Raw genomic sequence first — 24389 nt, forward strand, 5'->3', positions numbered from 1 at the left:
GACACGTTGAATGGTGGGAAGGAAACCTTCCAAATAATTTCTGGAGACCCCACAAAATCGTGGGAAGTAAAATATTTTCTGATGATCTCTAAGAAAGGAAATCAACCAGACATTATTCAAAAACCAAATATCAATGTTTGTTCCTTTTTTAAGCAAATAATTTTGTTTTTGGTAGTAAAGACTGGCTTTGTACCTGGAACCCGCCAGCGCGCCTTCGGAGTGTCTCCGTCGAAGATGTATTTAAGTTTATCCTCGAAGTAACCTCGACGATCGCTAGCTCTTAAGGAGAATGCATTTTAATACTAAGCAAATGAGTTAGTACAAGGATTTTAAGGTTACCCGGTGTATTTTAGGACGTGCTAACAAATTTCAAGTGCGCACTGGTAAATCTCGAGTTGGAATGCAAATTTTTAAATCACACATAGATTATATTGCACTTGTGGTTGACATTTGAATTAAGTGGCGAAATCACAAAAGAAAATCTGTTCAAGAAATCTTGAGATCCAGTCTTTACCTTCATTAATTCCTTTTTGTTTGTAAAGTATAGAGGATAAGCAAAAATGAACCTCTGTAGCCTTACAACTCAGTTACTTAATGTAAGGTTGTAAGATTATTGAAACAAATGAAAAGATACCACACAAATTTAATGTCGGGATAACAAATTTTAGTTACATTGGAAATTTTAAGGTTGGTATTTAAGTTCTTGGTTCACAAGATAAATTTTTAACGTAGTAGTACATTTATGCTTGTATTTAAATTTGAATTTGATGAAAAATCGAGTCACAAAATAAATTTTGATTACAAATAACAATATACTTCGTATATATGCATAATGACCACTTAAACGATGGGAGGCTGATGAAGTACTCAACTTCTCAATCAAAGGAAATTTGGAAAAATTAGAGTGAAATTTGAGGAAATCCTAGTGAGATTGTAGGATATTATACAAATAACTAAAAAGATATGGAGCAAATTTCAAGCCGAGCAAACAAGTTTTTTTCACACAAGAAAATTGAGATGTAAAATTTTGTGTCACAAGGTAACTTTTTTACACAGTAAACATTCTTCTAATTCACTTTTTTTTACCATATAATGGTGTTTATATATACATATACAATTTATATACTTGATGATCACTTTTACAGTTGGAAGCCAAGAACTCAACTTCTTAATAGGAAGAAATTTGGGAAAAAAATTTAAAGAGAGCTTGGAAAACATTAATTAAAATGATGTTGTAAATTTATGGAAAAAGACGAGAAGATACCGAGAATATTTCAAAAAGAGTTGACAAGTTTTTGCTTCACTAGAAACATTGGATTTGGGATGTATTGGGATTTAGATTCTTGACTTACAAGATAAAAAATTTGTACAATAATACATTTATTCTTGAACTTAATTTGAACTTGATGAAAATTTCGAGTCACCGAGAAAAATTATTTATAGATAATAATAGTATTTTGTATACATATGCATGCTTTAATCACAAATTCCTCACATATTTTTTATTCTCTGGATGGCTTAAGGTGAAATTGAATTCAAGTCTTTCAAGGTAATCATATTGATGAAAACAATCGAGTCACAGAGTATTACAAATAAATAGGAATATACTTTGTGTGCATATATATGCATAATGAACACTTTCACGATGAGAGGCAGATGAAGTACTCAATTTCTCAATCAAAAGAACTTTGGAAAAACTAGAGTGAAATCTGAGGAAATTTTATGCATATATTATCTTTTTATTCTATTTGTATGTTGTATGACCACTTTTATGGTTGGAAGCCAATGAAGAACCCAACTTCTCAACAAGGAGAAATTTTGATAAATCAGAGAGACCTATGAAAAAGATCGATTATAGTGAGATTGTAAAATTATTGAAAGACATGAGAAGATAACAAGGATATTTCAAACCTAGTTAATTACTAAGTGTTTGTCACATTGGAAAAATTGGAATTGGGATGTATATTTTTGGGTTACAAGATAAATTTTTGGCACAATACTATATTTATTCTTGTATTTAATTTTGAATTTGATGTAATTTTCAAGTCACAGAAAAATTTTTGATTATAGATAATAGTCTTTTGTACATATGCAAGGTATTTTCGGAATTGAGGCCATTGCATCAAATTGTAAATATATGCTTTATGTTGAATTAAAGCGGGATCACTCTTGTCAGAGATTTCAATTTAGCGATTGCCAGCCAATTTTTTTGAAATGGGTGTTTTAATAAAAAACAACAAATTTAACGATTGCCAAACATGGTTCACGTACCATATCAAGTACCAATATCATAGTGGCCTCAAAAATATAAAAAACGATACAATGCATCGAAGATACCGGCTTAAATCAACCATAAGTGGTATGATACATAGACAAACTAAGCATATATGTGTAGTTAAGGTTTGTCGTTCTTTAGCGAATTCAACTTTTATATATTAAAAGATCGCTTTCATGGTGGGAGGGCGATGAAAACACAACTTCACAATCAGAATAAATTCGAAAAATTAGAATGAGATTGGAGAAAATTATAAAATTATAAATGTAATCTTATTTTTATCGTAGATAATAAAATATAGTCAATTAATTTCAATGAAATAGGCTATCTTAATCACGATATTTTAATTTTTAATGTGATCAATTTTAAATTACGAGCGATGTAGTCCCCAAAATGAGCAAAAACTTGTTTAGGCCACCGTGATTCCTAAAAAAAGAAAAGAAATGCTTAAAGATAATTACGTCCAAGAAGAAAAAATATTTTGGCCAGGCTAAAATTTACTACGATCAAATTTTGATGCGTCCAAATTAGTTCAGGCATGCCAAGGCTGTATGCGGGTCTCTTGGACAATTGAACGGTTTAATAACTATGGAGTAACTTAATATTTTACATTTTGCCACACCATGTTATAACCCGACGGAGTCTCCCATATGCTTAGTTTTAGGGCTTTCGATGGAAAAAAGAAAAGGCCAAAGAAAAAATGGAAACTGTTCTTCACCGAAATTATTTTTCCTCTGAAAACCCTAATTGAATCGTTGACTCGTTATACTTTCCTCTTTTCTAAAAACCCATGAGCAGAACTTCGCCTCTTCCGTGGAAATCACTTATTAGTGGTAGCACTATGGCATGATTGCGCGCGGCATGAAATGAATTTGGAGGGAATTAAAGGACCTCGAAAGAAATCCACCTTCTTCCTGCACTGATGGTGAGTTCTACTGTCATTACTTCGCTCTTTGAGGAAAGAAAAAACTTTGTAAACTGAATTGAAGTATAGTTCTTTGATTTAAATTAATTTGTTAATATGTTCAAACCCATTGATTTGATTTGATTGAAGGATTTGAGAATCTAGAGCTATTGCATTGGTGCGTCGATTGGATCTGTATATACCGAATTGCTCACTCCCGCGGTTGGGCATACCTCTGTATTACCTTGGCCCAGTCATTGGCTACTTTGAGTTTGATTTTGTGCACTCTCTAACGAGTGCTCACTGAACATCTTAGTTTCGTCATTTGATCTAATTTTATGTGACATTCTCTCAGGATGCTGCATCGAAATTTGTCGTTGGCTATTTACTTAACTAAACAAGAATGTCAAATTAGCACTCTTTAAAAAGAATGCGCATATGAATTCGATTTGAATGCAATAGACTGGGAAAACATAATGAAAGAATAAAGAAGGTTGAATTGCCAGTATATTCCGGATTAGAGTTGTTTTAGATGCATTATGGTGCCAGTATTTCAATGCTGTGAGTAGTTGGTGACACTGCCTTTTTTGTTCTTTCATGTATTTTGATATTTGGGTTTTAATCTCTTTCTTTTAGGCACAAAAACTGATATGTTGTATCAGATCATATGGAAGTATCAATAAGGACTGAACGATTATCTGTGTTCAGAATAACGTCGAGTTGCTTCAGTGTAGTACGTGTGGTTAGCATTTCACATACGTCACCTCTGAGATCTGTTTACAAAACCAGTCTGGCTGGTTAGCATTTCACATACGTCACCTCTGAGATCTGTAAACAAATAACCAGTCTGTGTGCTTGTGTTTCTTATGTTATGACGACCGGTGCTTTTGTAAATTGATAGTTGGGATGATAATTTAAAAATTTATACTGAACAGTTAGGTATATACTTGTGGTTTGGGTTGATTTTTTATTGTGCCGAACTGTACTCTAAGCTAATTTGAGTAATATTGGTACATGGGATGATGGTTTAACCTGTATTTGATTTTCTATTGCATGAATTGGGATGATGGTTTAAAACTTACTTAGATTGTTCTTGATACATTGGATTTGGAATGATTCCAGAGCTCATTTGGCTGATTTGTGATACTAGTTTGAGTTGAACAATGATATGAATGTTCTTGATGCATGTCGAAGTATCATTTCTGATCAACTGTTATGTATGTTTATCTGTTGCGGAAGTGTTGTTTATGTTCTTTTGTGTCGATCTATGTTGAGTTTACTGTAACTAAGTCGATGCTGAGTATTCTCTTTCTTATGTACAGAGATGGCCAAGGCTTAGTTTGGGAAACGACATGGATTTAATGGCTTTAATCTGTTTCTGGTAAGGCTAGTTGTTGTTCTGTTTTACCTACTCATCAGTAAGAATAATAACGATAGGAATGATTTGCTGAAATGTATGATCGTAATAGTTAGAGGAAATGTTATCTTAGAGTATAGTAGTAAGATGTTTTAACGAGGTCATCTTTTCCCCTTATATAGTGGATAGATTCTTTGGATAGTAACTGTGTTAGTCACTTTGTTTCTTTTTCTTTTCTTACACCCTACATGTCAGAAAATGTCAAGCTCATCAATAACCTGGTGGGAAGGGATTAAACAACTCTGTGTTTAACCAAATTTATTGCACCAGGTGCGTAGTCAATGCGAGAAAGAGACACCCCGAGGGTGTGAAGTCCGGGCATATTCTGAATTCCAGCACCTATCAGGCTATCACCTTAGAATCCACGGAGGTGTTTGTGGCTCCTGGTTTTGATGGACTTGCTGAGAAGAATCCTTTGCAGTGGCGGTTGTTGTCGCTTTGTCAGGGAACCAATTTATCATCCTCACGCCTGTTAATCAACAAAGGACGCATATTATGAACTCTATAGTAAACTCAATCAATTTAATGCAAATCATGCAATTGCGTCGATTCCAAAGGATTGGATTTTAGCAGAAGTCTATTCTTAAGCAAATAAGCAAATATATAGTTTTTTGTCACCATAATTTTTTTGTTTTTCTTTGACTCCAGGGTTGTGTAGTTCAAGATTAATTATCATGAGTCTACATCATATTTGGTACAATCAGTTATTTTAAGAAATGCATTGCAACTATCACTTACAAATTATATAATGAGTGAACCGAGCAAAAATGTAAGGTCGCCGAAGTAACCTTATAAAATCAAATTTTGAGTAGTGTAAATGTGGTACTACTCCAGCACCAAGTCTATAGAGCATTCTTTTCCCCTTAAATGACGTAAACAAACCTTTATGAAAAATTACGGTGACAAAGTAAATTGATTTTCTCTAATTTATAAGTTATTGTTAAATGTTACTTCCTCCGTTACTTTTTAATAGGTCAGTTTGTATAAATAAATATTTCAAAAAATAAGCCAGTTTTCTAATTGGGAAAGTCAAATGTTACTTTAATTTTCTGGGACCACTTTTCTTTTAACTTCTTTTGATGACAAGTGTTATGTGGACCATTTCACTTATTTCTTTGGCTGATAAGTGTCATGGGGACCATTTCACTTCACTTCTTTTATTGACAAGTGTCTAGAGGACCACCTTCAATAATTAGTCCTCTTAGTTTCCTTAATTTTTTCTCAAAAAAAGAAACCGGCCTATTAAAAAGTAACGGAGGGAGTATGTTTTACATGATAAAAGATACTGTTACCAAAAACTTATTCTTTAGCAACTATGTATTCTTCCGCCACCATAAATAATTCTTTGTGACAGTATTTCGGTAATCACTGAAATCACGAATTGCTGGGAAGTTATAGTGTCACTGAAAATGACTAAAGCGGCAAAATCCAGTTCGTTGCAGATATTCTTTCCTGTGACGATTAAAAGTTATTACTATATAAATATTTGCAAACAAACAAGCTGGTGGTCAGTAAAAATAAATATAGTGTCAAATATTTAGTTTCGTCACTATAAAATTAATTAGTGACAAATTAATTTTGTTAGTATAAACTTTTCTTTTGCAGCGAAATCTATAGATTATCACCAAAAATATTTTATGTCAATTTTTTAGCATCATCACGATAAAATTAAATGGTGACAAAAAATATCTAATCACAAAAAACTTATTAGTGACTAGACATTATTTTGTCTCTAAATGAGGTCATTAAAAACGTATGAGTGACGGAACCCGAGTCCTGTCGCAGAAAACTTAACAACAGTGACAAAAATTATTTTGATCACAATAACTAAGCTTTAGCAATGAAATCTTCTTCGCCACAAAAATTATCGTCACCAAAGCCATGTTTTCTTGTAGTGTGTACATGGAGGAAACCAAAAGCGACTCGTCTGACCAAGTCATGCCTCCTTCATGACCCTAATCAAGACTTCCAGAACATCACCTGACGATCTATGCGGTAAATACGTATTTACTTTACTATAGCTTAATTGTTTCAGCATACAAAATTGTCACCATCTCATGCCTACCCCACAACAGTGTAACCATTACGTGCTAGGCAGGGGACTTAATGTTGATGGTGGATTTTCGTTTAAGGCTAAAATTGTAAAAGCCAAAACTATCCGCTAACATCCTGCAAAGGATAAAGCCACTGATAAAGTGGAGAATACTTCTTCACTATAAAACTTATAGCATTACCAATTAATGCATGACCAGCCTTGTATTTCCTGTACTACTCCATTCTCATTATTGGTGCGGCATGACGACTGAGTGATCGCTCTCATCAGAGCAACACGAATCTCCAAGCATTAAATAAGGAGGCATGTACGAAATACCCGTACAGGCTACAACTCTCGGAGTGTTATACTAGCCGGATCCAGCATCTGGACTGTCCGTATCAGTCTCAGAAACGATCACGACCATCCAACTTCACTAGCATGATTGGATGGCTTATATCGGATCCATAACCCCCAGGCAGGTATTGGAGTATTCACCACCGACCCAATACGGGCCCCGCATGGTCGGCCTCCCCAAAAGGGTAGCATGTCTTGCCAAATCGTCCAGCCAAAGCAGCGCGGACGTGAAACCCTAATTTAGGGTCTGCGGCACATTATATGTGTCGCAAAGCAGTCTCAACCATCCATCTTCGCAGGCATAGATGGAGGGTGTAGATGTAGATTCAAAGGGCCCAGAGCATGTCAACACAATCACCGTGGGCCCGCCTAAACACATGAACGATCGGTCAGGACCAACTATAGTTGATCGTTCCAGTTCGTGCGCCAAAACAAGGCATGACGCACGGCCGGTGAAACATTAATTAGGGTTTGAACATCACGAGCGTCCATTTTCTCCTGCACGAACGAAGGGTCCAGGAATAGACTAGGCAGGTCCGGTGCGCATCAACATAATCACCGTGGGCCCATCTATCTCCATACCCGATCGGCCAAGGCATATCATGCCTGGTTGCCTCGATTCGCACGCCCAAACTAGGCGTGGTCACACCTCCCAATTGTAAACTAATCTCGACCACTCAACTTTGCCGGACAAATTGAGTGGCTTAGATCATGTTTCTATGGGATAATGAAATTCAGGAGTGTACACCAGACCGTCATCTGCACACTAGACTAATCGGCCAAGACCGACCAGGCTTGGTCGCCTCGAAACGCGCGCCCAAAATTGACATGACGCGCGGCCTTTGCGACATAAAATCTCTGTCACAAATCAATCCTAGCCGCTCCTCTTTGCCAGAAAAAATGAGCGATCTATATTACAGTTTCACGAGACAAATGAGGTATGGACATGTACACCGACAGCCGTCTACACGCATGCCCAATCGGCCTTGCGAAAATCGTGTCCCAAGCTTGGATTCGACCAAGATGAAGAGTGATGCTTGCACACCTCTTCATAAACCCTAATTCCACTAACGGTCGCAGATGAGTGTCTCAAAGATCATCTCGTCCGTTCAACTTCACCTGCTTGGTTATACAACCCTGGTCAGGAGTTAACTGGTCAATGAGGTGTCGTGGTGATTACCATCCGTCACTCTACCACACCAAGTGATCGGCCAAGTCAGAACTTACCTGTACATCCCCAAACGATCACTTGAAGATGGCTAGACATGCATCTATTTTAAGACGCTTAATCGTGACTTACTCCATTAAGCCTTAAAACAACGATGCTTCACTCATGCTAAATACATTCGATACTTTACATGCATAGGATTCACACGATATTTCATAAATATATCGACTTCCTAAATAACTTAGTTATTTAATCTAGCATTACATGCTACTTTCTGTGGGTCCTACGATCCACATACTCGAGACATCAATCATGTCACAAACCGGGGGATACATACTGCGGTATTGGCCTGGCGGTTTACAGCATGCAGCGCACAACGCGCCATCACAAGAACGTGTCAGGAAGTCATGGACGGTTAGTGATGATGGGAGAAGTGGGCAAGACTGATCGTGTAACACTAACACACTCAACTCCACTACTCCATCATTCCACTTTCTCCACTTCCCATGAGAGACGTGGGTTAGGCTCATTGACTTGTATAAATAGGTTCTCCTCCCTATTTTCAGACAAGACAAGACAACAGAAGCAAGTGTTGATACAACCGTATTCAAACACCGGAACTGATAGCTTACATTCTGCAAGCCAGTTCATCTTTTTGATACAAGTCATACATAACCAACACCTTCACAATCTCAACACCTTCTTCGATTCCCTCCCTAAGATCAACCCCATCTCCTTCACTTTGTGACCGAAGTAAGTCTGGAACGGCCATTTCTTGGTTTAGGCCAGAATTATACAGATTGATTTCTCGAATCACAAAGCACTCCCATGCAGTGCATTTGTTTAGGGTTTAGATTCATTCCTCATCCACACACCCCAAATTACCAAATTCGGCAGGAATAGTTTTCACCCATAAACAATTGGCGACCACAGTGGGAGGTTAATCTCTCGGTTATAAAGTCAATTTCTTCAAAATATGATTCAATTTCTTCAAAATCTGATTCAATTTCATCAATTTCGAAGGGGTAGATCTTAAATTCAATTCAATCCAATCATCAATCTGTATAGTGGAACTTAGGTCAGGATCAACAAATGGAATTAGTGTAGATAATTCTCTCGTTATTGATGTACCTGTCAGTGGAGCTAATGTGGTCAATACATCTCGTGGAACCGTCTCTTCTATCACCAACACCAGCGGAGCAGGAGATGTTCCAGTAAGTGTAACGCCTCCTATCACCAGAGCCAGAGCAGCCGCGAACCCTAGCATCTCTTCAAGTGTAATACCTCTGGTGATCACCAAAACAACAACTTCCACTCCTTCATCAGGACGGGGATCCGGAGGAGCAAGAGGAGGACCATCTCCAATTACCATCGCAGACTTGATGGAGAGACATGAATCTCTTGCTAAGACTCAAATGGATATGACTGCAACTCAGAAAGAGGTACTCACTTTCCTCAAAACCTTAACTGAACGATTGCCACAAGACTCACGACAACCCCTGGAGCCAACAAGGGATGCCTTCAATACGCCCAGAACAGGCGTTTCCACTCATACCCACATGAATGAAGAAGCTCGTGTTGTTCCTGAACGCCCAAGGGAGATGGACCGGTAATCCAACTTCATCACACGTGAATATCTTGAACGACTTCTCCAAAACCGAGGCAAAGGAAGCATGATGGAGGTGCACCAACATCAGCAGCCGTACCCTCAAGATGTACGACGAATTCCTCTCCCAAGAGGATACACCTCTCCTAAGTTCTCTCTCTATGATGGTACTGGTAACGCTCATGAACACATCTCTCGATTTTTGGAATCACTAGGAGAACGTGAATACAATTGTGTTCTCTGCCTGAAAGAATTCTAGAAGTCACTTACGGGAAGGGCGTACACCTGGTACGACAACATCGCGCCTAACAGCATATCCAATTGGGACGGGATGGTCAGTGCTTTCTATAAAAAGTACTTCTTCGTGTCCGAGCAAATAACCTTTTCAGACCTGTGGAGAATCTCTCAGCGGAACAACGAACATCCGAACGATTTCGTTAAAAGGTTCAAAACTCAAGCACTAGATTGTCATGATCCGAACATCAATGAACGACAGTTGGTGGAGCTGTGCATCAACGGGATGATACCCATATACCGCGCCCTACTGGAGAATCTGGGCTTTCAGACGTTCTCCGAACTCCATGAAGCTGCAAAACGTTCAGCCACAACTGCCCCAGTGTTACTAGAGAGAACAAGGGTTGTTCGAAACGAAGACCTACGTGAGAGTCGAGGAAGCAGGTGCCTCACCAACAAACAATACAACACTGGTCCTTCTGTGAGCGTGGTAGGCGAAGGAGGAAAAAGGAAAGCTTCAACAACGGAACGACAACCCAAGCGTGCGGCTCCGGCACAGACTCTCAAAAGGGAATAGGCAAGACTCCTGCACAAGAAACCGAAGATGCAGGCTTCCTATTCCCCATGAGTGAAGTGATATAATTCTTGGAGGTATGGATTCAAGACGATGCTATCAAGCTGCCTCCTATCAGATGCCCGCCAACCGAGAAAGATATGGAGTATCCCAAGTACTGCCGCTACCATAGGTTTTTCCATCATTCGACTAAAGACTGCAACAGACTGAAGCAAATCTTCAAAGAAAAGATAGAGGAAGGAAAACTCCAGCTTGGAAACGAAGGTGTCCATAGAGATCCTCTCCCTGTCAGGAACTGCATGATTTCCGGGGATTCTGTTCGCAAGACTGTACAATCGATGATGGAACATTTGTACGAGATCTTGTACTTCTCCAAAGCACAGCGTCAGGACATATTTGCAGCCCTCAACCGCGTTGTCTCAGGCAAGTGCTTGTATCTGAAAAAGGAAGCAGTCTCAAAACCTCAGTCCTTAATGGAAGATGCAAGCAAGGGAAACTGGGGACTCTTAACTGTTGCTCGTTTGAGAGATGTCGAGTTCGATAGCACATTGATCGATACGGCCTCTGAATTCAACATCATCACTCTCCAGACCTTGAAAGCAGCAAAGATTTCAAAGCAGGAGGCTACTCGCAACCCAACTGTGATTAAGACTCTAGAAGGAGAACTTGGAGACGCATATGGATACATCGATCTTGAATTTAAATTGAGTGACGCCCTAACGCAAGAAAAGTTCTACATAGTCAAGGAGAATCCTAATTACGACATGATCCTAGGACGCTCTTGGATACACGACAACAAGGCAACACTGGAAGTTTGTCCTCTACCGGCTTCGGTACCTGAAAGGATATCCAACAAGCCGTATGGACCTGGGGACTGTCTGTTGCCGCACCACCTACAGCTTGCCAACGTGATACAACTTCCTGGAGAGAGCCCGTCGGCGTACATTAAAAGGTTCCGAGCCCAAGTAAGTCTCATCACACAACCCTTTTTGCAACCAATCACTCCTCACTCTGACAAGCACTGGGGACTGGTCCCAACTAACAAACCAACCCCGGCTAAGAGATGTGAATGGGAGGCTGGCCCCTTCAAACGTTTTATCAAAAGCTTAGAGCCTGTATCGGTCAAAGATGATAAATCCAAGATCCAGGCATCTGCACGCCCAAACCCATTTGGAATTGGAGATCTGGTGACGAAGATGACTACATTCAAGGTTGGGAGCATGACGGTGAAACTAACCAATCCACCTGACTCACCCACTAAAAGAGAAGATGAACCATACCTGGTAGCAGACGTTATCCTAGGAGGATACTTCAAGCTCATCAACGGTGACAAACTGGAAGGCGTAACGATTCACTCGCGATGGCTCAAACCCTACCATACTTAAGACGTTGTGCTACCACTTTCCAGCGTCCTCCACACTTTAAAACGTTGTGTTGTTTTCTCCAGCGTGTCTTTTTACAATTACCTTCTCATGTCATATTTGTAATTCCTCGAGAAAATGATTGCAATACTTGCATTCATAATTAGGGTTTCAGTTTTCAATTTCAAATTAATTGAAGTATTATTTCCATCCAAGAACTTCTTTACCCCTAAAGGAAGACACAAAGTCCTGAATCATCCTAAACCCATCAGAGCAAAACAGAGAAGGAAACCCTAAGCAAACATTTCGTAAGAAGTCAAGGAAATAAAATATGTGCGGAAAAGGAAGATGCTTTGAGCCATTCACCCAGCAAGACCAGAGAGATGTCACGTCAGGAGCACATGCAGGTCCGTGATATTCCATTATGACATTATTTATTTTATCATAAAGAATCACATACATATGAAGGCACACCATTGCCTGAAAAGGTTCAGATGTAATCTTAACAAAGGATTATAACATAAAAACCTTTATTCAAGCAAACAAACAAAAGATCCTGGACTCAGCTGCCACTGAGTACAAGGAAGATGTTTATGAATTACGGGAATGTATTTAAAGAGAAAGAAAAGAAAAAGCCTAGCCTCAACAAGGTCGGCCGCGTCAGCACCACTACTAGGTCCTGTTTCAACGCCATCACCATCGTGAGCCGTTACTGCTTCTTCCTTCGGATCTGCCTTTGCTTCCGCTTCAGATGTTTCTACAGCAGCACTCTCCACCCCAACATCGTTAGCAGGAACAACTTCCATGCCTCCCTCAAAGTCCACAACAACGTTGGGGATTGTGTTGACTGCTTTCAGACGCTCAGGTTCATCTGTGTCAGAATCAAGGATTATCACACCGTCGTGGATTGGATAATCACATTTATCTTCACCAAGAGGTTGTTTGTGTTCAACCCTCCGCCTCTTTAACCGTGCTGCAAACCTCTCTGCCCTTGCGCTCACTGGTGCTTGCAACGCTTCATCACGCCTTCATTGCTCCTCCATGTCGATTGCAGCTGAAAGGGCACAAATACGTCCTCTGACAATAAGCAGGTGCAAAATGGACATCCCTTGTATAGCACGACCGACTTCGCGAAGTGGGAGATCGATTTTAGCCATTATTTCTTTGTCCTCATCAGCTCCGGGCTTGTCGACTTCGAAACTTTTATTTGGAGAAGTTACAGAATGGTCATCGCCCACCGCTTCCATGATAAGCTGCAAAGAAGAAGAAGTTATGAGCACATAAAAAATGTGTATATCATCATCAATCAATCATAAGATCAGGTAAGTGCGGAGAAATACATGGATATACGACTATGGATGATAAGAATCCTTGGAATTTATATCTCGCAAGTCAACAGAATCCCAGGAGAAAAGAAGTCTTTACTGTCCACCTATAAAGGCTATTGATTCGGGATAATGATCAACGAGGCTTATCGGAAATATCTGGGAAAATCTGCCGTGCAACGGAGGAGAGTACACCCAGTTCAAGAAGTGGGCCAAGCTTTGTCGATATGTACATGGAGGAAACCAAAAGCAACTCGTTTGACCAAGTCCTGCCTCCTTCATGACCCTAATCAAGACTTCCAGGACATCACCTGACGATCTATGCGGTAAATACGTATTTAATTTACTTTAGCTTAATTGTTTCAGCATACAAAATTGTCACCATCTCATGCCTACCCCACAATAGTGTAACCATTACGTGCTAGGCATGGGACTTAATGTTTATGGTGGATTTTCGTTTAAGGATAAAATTGTAAAAGCCAAAACTATGCGCTAACATCCTGCAAAGGATAAATCCACTAATAAAGTGGAGAATACTTCTTCACTATAAAACTTATAGCATTACCAATTAATGCATGACCAGCCTTGTATTTCCTGTACTACTCCATTCTCATTATTGGTGCGGCATGACGACTGAGTGATCTCTCTCAACAGAGCAACACGAATCTCCAAGCATTAAATAAGGAGGCATGTACGAAATACCCGTACAGGCTACAACTCTCGGAGTGTTATACTATCCCGATCCAGCATCTGGACTGTCTGTATCAGTCTCAGAAACGATCACGACCATCCAACTTCACTAGCATGATTGGATGGCTTAGATCGGATCCATAACCCCCAGGCAGGTATTGGAGTATTCACCACCGACCCAATGCGAGCCTCGCATGGTCGTCCTCCCCAATTCAAGCCTCGCATGGTCGTCCTCCCCAAAAGGGTAGCATGACTTGCCAAATCGTCCAGCCAAAGCAGCGCGAACGTGAAACCCTAATTTAGGGTCTGCGGCACATTACATGTGTCGCAAAGCAGTCTCAACCATCCATCTTCGCAGGCCTAAATGGAGGGTATAGATGTAGATTCAAAGGGACCAGAACATGTCAACACAATCACCGTGGGCCCGCTTACACACATGACTGATCGGTCAGGACCAACTATAGTTGATCGTTCCAGTTCGTGCGCCCAAACAAGGCATGACGCACGGCCGGTGAAACATTAATTAGGGTTTGAACATCACGAGCGTCCATTTTCTCCTGCACGAACGAAGGGTCCAGGAATAGACTAGGCAGGTACGGTGCGCATCAACATGATCACTGTGGGCCCATCTATCTCCACACCAGATCGGCCAAGGCATATCATGCCTGGTTGCCTCGATTCGCACGTCCAAACTAGGCGTGGTCACACCTCCCAATTGTAAACTAATCTCGACCACTCAACTTTGCCGGAAAAATTGAGTGGCTTAGATCACGTTGCTATGAGACAATAAAATACATGCGTGTACACCAGCCTGTCTTCTGCACACCAGACTAATCGGCCAAGACCGACCAGGCTTGGTCGCCTCAAAATGCGCACCCAAATTGGCATGGCGCGCGGCCTATGCGGCGCAAAATCTCTGTCACAAATCAATCCTAGCCGCTCCTCTTTGCCGGAAAAATTGAGCGATCTATATTATACTTTCACGAGACAATGAGGTATGGACATGTACACCGGCATTCCATCTACACGCATGCCCAATCGGCCTTGCCAAAATCGTGTCCCAAGCTTGGATTCGACCAAGCTGAAGAGTGATGCTTACGCACCTTTTCATAAAACCTAATGCCACCAACGGTCGCAGATGAGTGCCTCAAAGATCATCTCGTCCGTTCAACTTCACCTGCTTGGTTATACAACCCTGTTCAGGAGTTAACTGGTCAATGAGGTGTCGTGGTGATTACCGTCCGTCACTCTACCACACCAAGTGATCGGCCAAGTCAGGACTTATCTGTACAGCCCCAAACGATCACTTGAAGATGGCTAGACATGCATCTATTTTAAGACGCTTAATCGTGACTTACTCCATTAAGCCTTAAAACAACGATGCTTCACTCATGCTAAATACATTCGATGCTTTACATGCATAGGATTCACATGATATTTCATAAATATCGACTTCCTAAATAACTTAGTTATTTAATCTGGCATTACATGCTACTTTCTGTGGGTCTCACGATCCACATACTCGAGACATCAATCATGTCACAAATGGGGGATACATACTGGTGTATTAGTCTGGCGGTTTACAGCGTGCAGCGCACAACGCGCCATCACAAGAACGTGTCAGGAAGTCATGGACGATTAGTGATAATGGGAGAAGTGGGCAAGACTGATCGTGTAACACTAACACACTCAACTCCACTACTCCATCACTCCACTTTCTCCACTTATCATGAGAGACGTGGGTTAGGCTCAATGACTTGTATGAATAGGTTCTCCTCCCTATTTTCAGACAAGACAAGACAACAGAAGCAAGTGTTGATACAACCATATTCAAACACCGGAACTGATAGCTTACATTCTGCAAGCCAGTTCAGCTTTTTGATACAAGTCATACATAGGCAACACCTTCACAATCTCAACACCTTCTTCGCTTCCCTCCCTAAGATCAACCCCATCTCCTTCACTTTGTGACGAAAGCAAATCTGGAACGACCATTTCTTGGTTTAGGCCAGAATTGTACAGATTGATTTCTCGAATCACAAAGCACTCCCGTGCAGTGCATTTGTTTAGGGTTTAAATTCATTCCTCATCCACACACCCCAAATTACCAAATTCGGCAGGAATAGTTTTCACCCATAAACAGGGGTGTCTTAAAAATAGAAAATTGTCTATATTGTCCTTCACCTCTATACTAAATCTAAACCTATATCCTTTATTTTCATAATCATATCATTCCACTTCTTCTTCTCTTTTCTACCCATTGATTTTTTTTTCATCATTTTAATTTTGATTGAAAACAAAGATCGTCGATCAAGCAAATGTTATGATTGATTGTTTAAAATTAAAACCCAAAATTCATTAACCTTAAAGTTGAAACTTAGAACATTAAAAAAAAAGGAGTTCAACAAACAAAACGAATGAGTAGCTGTGATTCAAAATTAGGATTTGATTACTTGAAATCAAAAATTTGATCCGAAAATTTTCTTGGATTTACAGTAGTAGAAACATAATCGATAGATAACTATCTATTTTACCTACCAATTATGGTTGATGTTCTTGGATTTACACTAGCAGAAACATAATCGATAGATAATAATCTACTTTACCTACCGATTATGGTTGATGTTCTTCGTTTCTTAAGAACATCAACCATAATCGGTAGGTAAATTGATCAATATCTAACGATTATTCTTGGTTCTAAAAATTAAATTTTTCTGTACAAAAAGTAACGCACAATCGATAGATAATGAACACCATTAACTACCAATTGTGAAAGTAGAAAATTTTGAAATTTTTGTTAAGTTTTGAAAATTTGAATTTGAGGCCATGAACACAATCGGCAGATAATAAGCATCACTTATTAACACAATTTACTTCCGATTATGGTAGTACTAAAATTCGAAAATTTAGTATATTCGGAGGTTAAAGTAACACAATTTACTACCGATTATGGTAGTATCAAAGTTCGAAAATTTTAGGATTTTGGAAAATCATATTTTGGGGCCAATATACATTCGGAAGTCAAATTTACTACCGATTATGGTAGTACTAATATTCGAAAATTGAATATATTCGGAGGTTAAAGTAACACACTTTACTACCGATTATGGTAGTACCAAATTTCGAAAATTTTAGGATTCTGCAAAATCACATTTTGGGGCCAATATACATTCAGAAGTCAAATTTACTACCATATACTACCGATTATGGTAGTGATAAAATTCGAAAATTGAGTATATTCGGAGGTTAAAGTAACACACTTTACTACCGTTTATGGTGGTACCAAAGTTCGAAAATTTTAGGATTTTAGCAAAATCTCATTTTGGGGCCAATATACGTTCGGAAGTTAAATTTACTGCCGATTATGGTAGTGCTAAAATTCGAAAATTTAGTATATTTGGAGGTTAAAGTAACACACTTTACTACCGATTATGGTAAAACCAAAGTTCGAAAATTTTAGGATTTTGGCAAAATCTCATTTTGGGGACAATATACATTCGGAAGTTAAATTTACTACCGATTATGGTAGTACCAAAATTTGAAAATTGAATACATTCGGAGGTTAAAGTAACACACTTTACTACCGATTGTCGTATTAACTACCGATTGTGGAAGGGTAATTTTGCCATTATGAAATACGCGAGATAAGGGCTAGCTTCAATTTACGTTTGGGTGACCCTATTTTGTCTTATTGTTGGCCCCTAATTCCTTTTGGGTGGCCCCTAAAAATGCTAGGTTTAAAAGAGGGAGGATCCATGGACACTCTTAGATGAACAAGGCCGCAAAACGCAAACAACAATGAATTTAAGTGTGATATTTTGATGATCTGTTCCTCTTATAAGACTCTACATTCCTACAAAAAAGTGAACGCAATTCGAGATAACAAACTTCACTATCTACCAATCTTAATTTCAACCATTAAATTTGAACGACTGATATTCAAAAGGGTAGATGGTCGTTTTATACATCTCGAATTGTGTTCATTTTTTTTAGGAATGTAGAGTCTTATAAGAGGAACATGTCATCAAAATATTACACTTAAATTCATTGTCGTTTGGGTTTTGCGGAGAGAATGGCGCAATCATTGTCTGACCTTGTCCATCTAAGAGTGTCCATGGATCCTCCCTCATCTTAAAATTAGAAAAAGATAGCAAAACCATATATATACACATATAAGTCTAGATTTGATGATGATCGACGGAAAACTGGTATACTTGTGTATCTTATACAATCTAATAATTGTGAGAATTAAAGTATTCTCACAGTATTGAAGAATTGATGAAAATACAGAGATGAACAAAAAAACCAAGAAAACTGTATTATTGTGTAATAAACTGATACAAGATTTTCTGACTGTTTAGACATATTTAATGTGTCTGAAAAACACAACAAGGACTATTGACTTCTAAGGTCAAAGTAAATTGACTAATTGACTTTGACTTACAAATTGTTCCTAATAGCCCCCCTCAAACTGATAATCACAGACATAATCAGTTTGAAATATCTGACAAAGTTTTAACAGTCATTGCGTACATAACCAGTAAAAGAAAAACAAAGTAGAAAGAAAAATGAAACAACATTTGCTAAAGTGCAGATAGCATGCATAGAAGTCTGATAAATTGCAAAAAGATCTTCATTACACACTGTAGAAGAATCAGCATCACCACTTGCTTCAGACAGAGAAAAACCGAGTAATTGCTGAAGTAAAGAATGAAACACAGGTGCACAAAGTCCTTTTGTAAACAAATCTGCTAGCTGATGTTGTGAAGCTATATGTTGAACATTAAGAAATCCACTTGCAATTAACTCCCTCACAGCACGATAATGTATTTTTATATGTTTTGTCCTGTAATGAGAAACAAGATTAGCTGACAAATAGATTGCACTGGTATTGTCATAATACAAAGTAATTGGCAGCTTTAAGGAAATATGTAGTTCACTAAACAAAGAAGATAGCCATTCCAGTTCTGTAGTAGAAACTGATAAACTCTTATACTCTGCTTCAGTTGTAGATCTTGAAACAGTTGGTTGTTTTTTGCTAGATCAAGAAATTAGTGAGGACCCTAAAAACACAGCATAACCCCCTGTTGATTTTGCAGGACAGTTTCCCCAATCAGAATCACTGTAAGCTACTAACTTGTCAATATCACCTTTTCTGAAAGTCACACCATAACCAATTGTACATTCAAGATATCTAAGTATCCTTTTAACTAACAACATATGCACATCAGTTGGAGCATGCATAAACTGACTAACATAGTTAACTCCAAAACAGATATCAGGTCTTGTTAAACAAAGATATTGAAGCATATCAACTATAGTCATATACTCAGAAACATCGGACAACAAAGTACCCTCATTAATGGAGATTCTTGGTCCTTTAGCAACAGGAGTGCTACATGGATTATATTCTAACATTTTAGCTCTTGTCAGCAACTCAATAGTATATTTCTTTTGAGTTAACTTAGTATCATCTGTAGATCTCACAACTTCTATACCTAAGAAATAATGTAAATCACCCGGCTGCTTCATTGCAAAAGAAGAACTCAAGTACTGAACTAAATGATCAAGCAAACCATCTGAAATGCCAGTTAGAATTATATCATCCACATATAACAGAAGAACCATCATTTCAGAACCAGCAATGTAAACAAACATTGAGAAATCTGACAATGTTCTAACAAAACCATAATAAATCAAAGAAGTACTAAACTTTTGAAACCAAGCTCTTGGAGCCTGTTTAAGACCATACAAACTTTTCTTCAGATGACAAACTTTATTTGGAAATTCCTCACTCACAAAACCTGGTTGTTGCTTCATATAGACATTTTCAGACAAATCACCATGAAAAAACGCATTCGACACATCCAGTTATTTTATAGGTCATCATCTATTCACAGCAATACATAATACTACTCTAACTGTAGTAGACTTTACTACAGGACTAAAAGTCTCACTGTAGTCAATTCCATCTTGTTGATTGTAACCCTGAGCTACAAGTCTTGATTTAGTTTATCAATAATGCCATCTGAATGTTATTTTACTCTAAACACCCACTTACAACCTAGAATATTCATCTGAGTCTCTGGGTCAACTAAATCCCATGTACCATTACTCTGTAATGCATTGTTTTCATCTCCCATGGTAACTAACCATTTTGGATCTTTCATTGCTTCTTTAAAATTCTTTGGCTCAGAAGGAACATTTAGTAAAGAAGTAAAAGCAGCAGGAAGAGGATGTTTTGTTGACTGATTCAAGACATGATCAAGAAAAGATTTTTATTTTGAAATACCACTTTTAGACCTTGTAACAATAGTGGAAGACGAAACAAAATCAGATGAAGAAGAAAGAAGCTCACTGATTATATTAGGATTAGAAGAAACAATATTTGGTGAAGCAGTAGAATGAAAATAAAACTCATTTTCTGAAATATAACATGTCTAGAAACATAAAGTCTCTTATAAATTGGATTATAACACTTATATCCTTTATGTAAAGTGCTATATCCAAGAAAAATACATTTAACAGACTTTGGAGAAGGTTTATCTTCTCTGGAATGTCCTAAAAAAGGATAACATATACATCCAAAAACTCTTAGAAGAGAATAATCTGGAACTTCATTATATAATATCTGAAAAGAAGATTTATTTTGTAAAATAGGAGTTGGAGTTCTGTTTATAAGATATGTAGCTGCTAGAAAAGCATCATACCAATATTCCTTAGGAAGAAAAGCATTAAAGAGCAAAGTATTCCCCATTTCAGTAATGTGTCTATGCTTTCTCTCAGCAAGACCATTCTGCTATGGGGTTTTAGGGCAGAAAATTCTAATTTGAATTCCAGAGGAGTCTAAAAAATGTTTAAAAGGACCTTTAATCAGTTCACTAGATCCATCAGTTTGAAAATCTAGTAATTTTGTTTTAAAAATATTTTCAGTTAAAGATTTGAAGTGTTGAAAACAATGTAAAGCTTCAATTTTGATCTCCATTGGATAAATCCAATGAAATCTGCTAAAATCATCAACAAAAAGAATATAGTATGTATGTCCTGCCAATGAAGTGACAGGAGCAGGACCCCACTCATCACAATGCACTAATGCAAGTGGTGAAGAAGCATGAGATGGAGATAAATGAAAAGGAAGTCTCTTGCTCTTGGCAAGCTGACAAGGATGACATAAAGTAGCAGAAGAAGAATTTTTTAGAATAATATTTTTATTTTGAGAAAGTTGCTGAACAATTTTGGATGATGGATGACCTAATCTACTATGCCAAACATCAGTATAAGCAGCAAGAGATGAAAAAGCAAATTGCATCATAGTAGAAGTAATGGGATATAAGTTGTTAATCATCTTACCCTGAGCTAAAAGAACATTATCTAGTAAGCTTCTTATCTCATAACCATATGGATCAAAAGTAATATAACACTTATTGTCCTTAGTAAACTTTGCTACTGATAATAGGTTATGTCTCATTTCAGGCAAATGAAGATTATCTTCTAACATAAAGCTTATCTTTGGAGTATTAAGCATAACATTACCAGTTACATAAATGGATAGTTGCTTACCAATACCAATAATGACAACTTATTTTCCTTTGTAAGTAGAAGTATATTGAAGTAAACTCCTATCACCAGTCATATGTTGAGAAGCACCACTATCAGTAATCCATACAACACCATAGGAAGAAGGATCATCATTACTAGAAGTATTTTGATCACTCAGTCCTGTAAAGCTTTGTTGAGCAGCAGATGAACTAGTTGAAAAAGCTTGTCCAACATCAGAATTTTCATAATGTGCTTGAGTATTATTACTTGTAGAACCAGTTGGTGGTGGATGATATCTGAAAAAGCACCTTGTAGCTAAATGCCCCTTTTTCTTACAAATTTGACAAAACATTTTACTATAATTCACATAAGGTCTTCTACTTGAATTTGAATTAGAATTAGAACCATTTGAACTTGACCCATTCTGATATTGACTATTTCTACAATTTCCACCATTTGAATTTCTGTCACCACCCCTTCTATTATTTTTATACCCATTTGAGTTATTTCTGGTATATAGAGCAGTTAAATTCTGTTCATCAAACACATTATGATGCTGATGTTGTCTTTCAGCTAAAAACTGTTCATGAGATAATAATTTGGCTTTTAACTCTCCAAAGGTATATGTTTTTTCTCTGTTCTGTGATGAAATCACAAAAATATCATATTCACTACTTAACCCATTCAAGACAAACATCATTAAGTCTGCATCACTCACTTTTTCTCCAATAACTGCTAAAGAATCAGAAATAGTCTTTATCTTTTGGAGATACACCATTATAGATTGATTACCTTTTCTAACTCCAAGTAATTGTGTTCTCAACATATTTTTCCTAGCCATGTATTGAGTTCTAAAACTAGACTCAAGATATTCCAAAATTTCTTTTGAAGAAGATAGACCAAGAACATCTCCACTAACAGTTTCAGTGAATGTAGCCTTAAGACATGTTGAAACAAAACGATCTAATTTCCTCCAAGAAACCTATTCTGGATTTTAACTTTCAATTTCATCAACAATTATCTTTTGTGGTGGTTCTACAAACTCACCATTGACATATCCAAAAAGATCAGTAGAAATTAAAACCCCCTCAAATTGATCACGCCACAACAAGTAATTTGATCCATCTAATTTCATAGAAATAAAATTTGAGAAGTGAACAAGAAGTACCTGATCTAGCGGAAGTCGACATTACTGTAATTGCTTGAGATTCAATTTGATGCACCGTGTTGATATTGTTACGATTATTGTTGTTGATTCGATTTCGATTTCTTTGATAAGAACCTTGTCTTATTGTTACCATAAAATTTCAGAAAAGGAACCCTAAAAAACTGTTTGGGAATTTTTTTTAAATCTGTATTACCCAGAAGATGAAAATTATTGAGAAAAATTATTAAGCTTTGTTGAAAGAATGATCAAGGATCGTACCCTGCTCTGATACCATGAAAATTGAAATATTCTCACAGTATTGAAGAATTGATGAAAATACAGAGATGAACAAGAAAACCAAGAAAACAGTATTATTGTGTAATAAAACGATACAAGATTTTATGACTGTTTAGACATATTTAATGTGTCTGAAAAACACAGCAAGGACTATTGACTTCCAAGGTCAAAGTCAATTGACTAATTGACTTTGACTTACATATCATTCCTAATAAATTGTTGATTAAGTTTTTTATACTGGCTTGGTTTCGTTTTTATCGATCAGGGAAAAAATAATTTAACTTGGATCTTAAAATACGTAAGATTGGATTTTTTCTAAGATTATAAACGATCAATATGATTAGTTTGATAACTAATATCTCTTTCCTTAAGCCATTTTAGGGTACCGAAGAACAAATTTTTGGAAATCAAATATTTAGAGGAATTTGAGCAGATGTGGATGTAGCATAGAAAGTGGGAGAATATGAGTTTTTGTTTGTTCCTCGATGAAAATGGAAGTGATGAAAATAATAGATAAGTGTGGGAGTAATGGTCGTGGTGATGTTCGTTTTATCGTTTAGAAAAGTCTAATTAAGGTGTAAACTTATGGTTTTCACTGTTAGTGTGGGACCACAATAAAGGAGAGAGCTCTATTTCTAAATACTCTCACCACATATGTCCACATCAGATTTTTGTGGTGACAGAATGAAGAAGAATTAAGTGTTGTGGAGTCCAATTTTGTGCGCACTCGTTAAAGGAGTGCACACTGATAGGTGTCTAAAACACCTTGATTTATTATCAATGTTTATGTTTTCTTTGCTATTTTTTTTTGTGAAATATGTATCTTATGTTTTCTTTTGAGTTATTAGGTGCTTTGGAGTCATTTTGAGTAAAAGAAGGAGAAAATGTTTATTTGGAGCGTAAAGAGCAGAGTCATCAATTCGCAGGCGAGTGATACAGGGGTCGAGCCATCTCAACATACATGAATGCCATTTTGTTGGCCCTTATCCCTTTTATGGGTGCCTAGAGTCATTATGGTTATCCCCTATCTACTTCACCTAAGTGGGTATAACAATTCTCATTCCTACACATTACCCTAAAATTCAGAGAATCAATCGCTCAATTGTTTCATCTGAAATTGAGAAAGAGAAAAGCTATGGCAGCTGATGTAAGAGAGAGCAGGGGAGATCGAGAAGAAGCTTGAAGGTCTGATAGTGCTTTTGATTTACATATAAGGGTTTTGTCTGGATTAGGAATCTGCTGCCCTAGAACCAAGAACAACACTGGTTGAAGAGAGAGGTCGAATTCAAGACAGAAGAAGAAATTGACGTTGGGATCTGTTGAACTGAAGGCCTAATGATGCTGCTACTGTTGAATCAAAGATGGGTAATCTCGAATTTGGGTCCTCATTGGAAGAGATGGGTTAATGCTGAAGTTGAAAATGAAGTAGAAGTTAGGGTTTTCTGGAGTTGAGATGAATTAGA

The 24389-nt window shown here is 37.7% G+C and overlaps 1 long non-coding RNA gene across 1 annotated transcript; it reads left to right on the forward strand.

Annotated features, from left to right (window-relative positions):
- Positions 1 to 2969: 2969 nt before the first annotated feature.
- LOC113358299 lies at positions 2970 to 5340 on the forward strand. The gene is made up of 3 exons (XR_003364443.1): positions 2970 to 3200; positions 4502 to 4560; positions 4867 to 5340. It is a non-coding gene; the product is annotated as an uncharacterized LOC113358299 (long non-coding RNA).
- Positions 5341 to 24389: the final 19049 nt, after the last annotated feature.

The sequence above is a fragment of the Papaver somniferum genome, chromosome 3 (assembly GCF_003573695.1).
Source record: "Papaver somniferum cultivar HN1 chromosome 3, ASM357369v1, whole genome shotgun sequence".
NCBI lineage: Eukaryota > Viridiplantae > Streptophyta > Magnoliopsida > Ranunculales > Papaveraceae > Papaver > Papaver somniferum.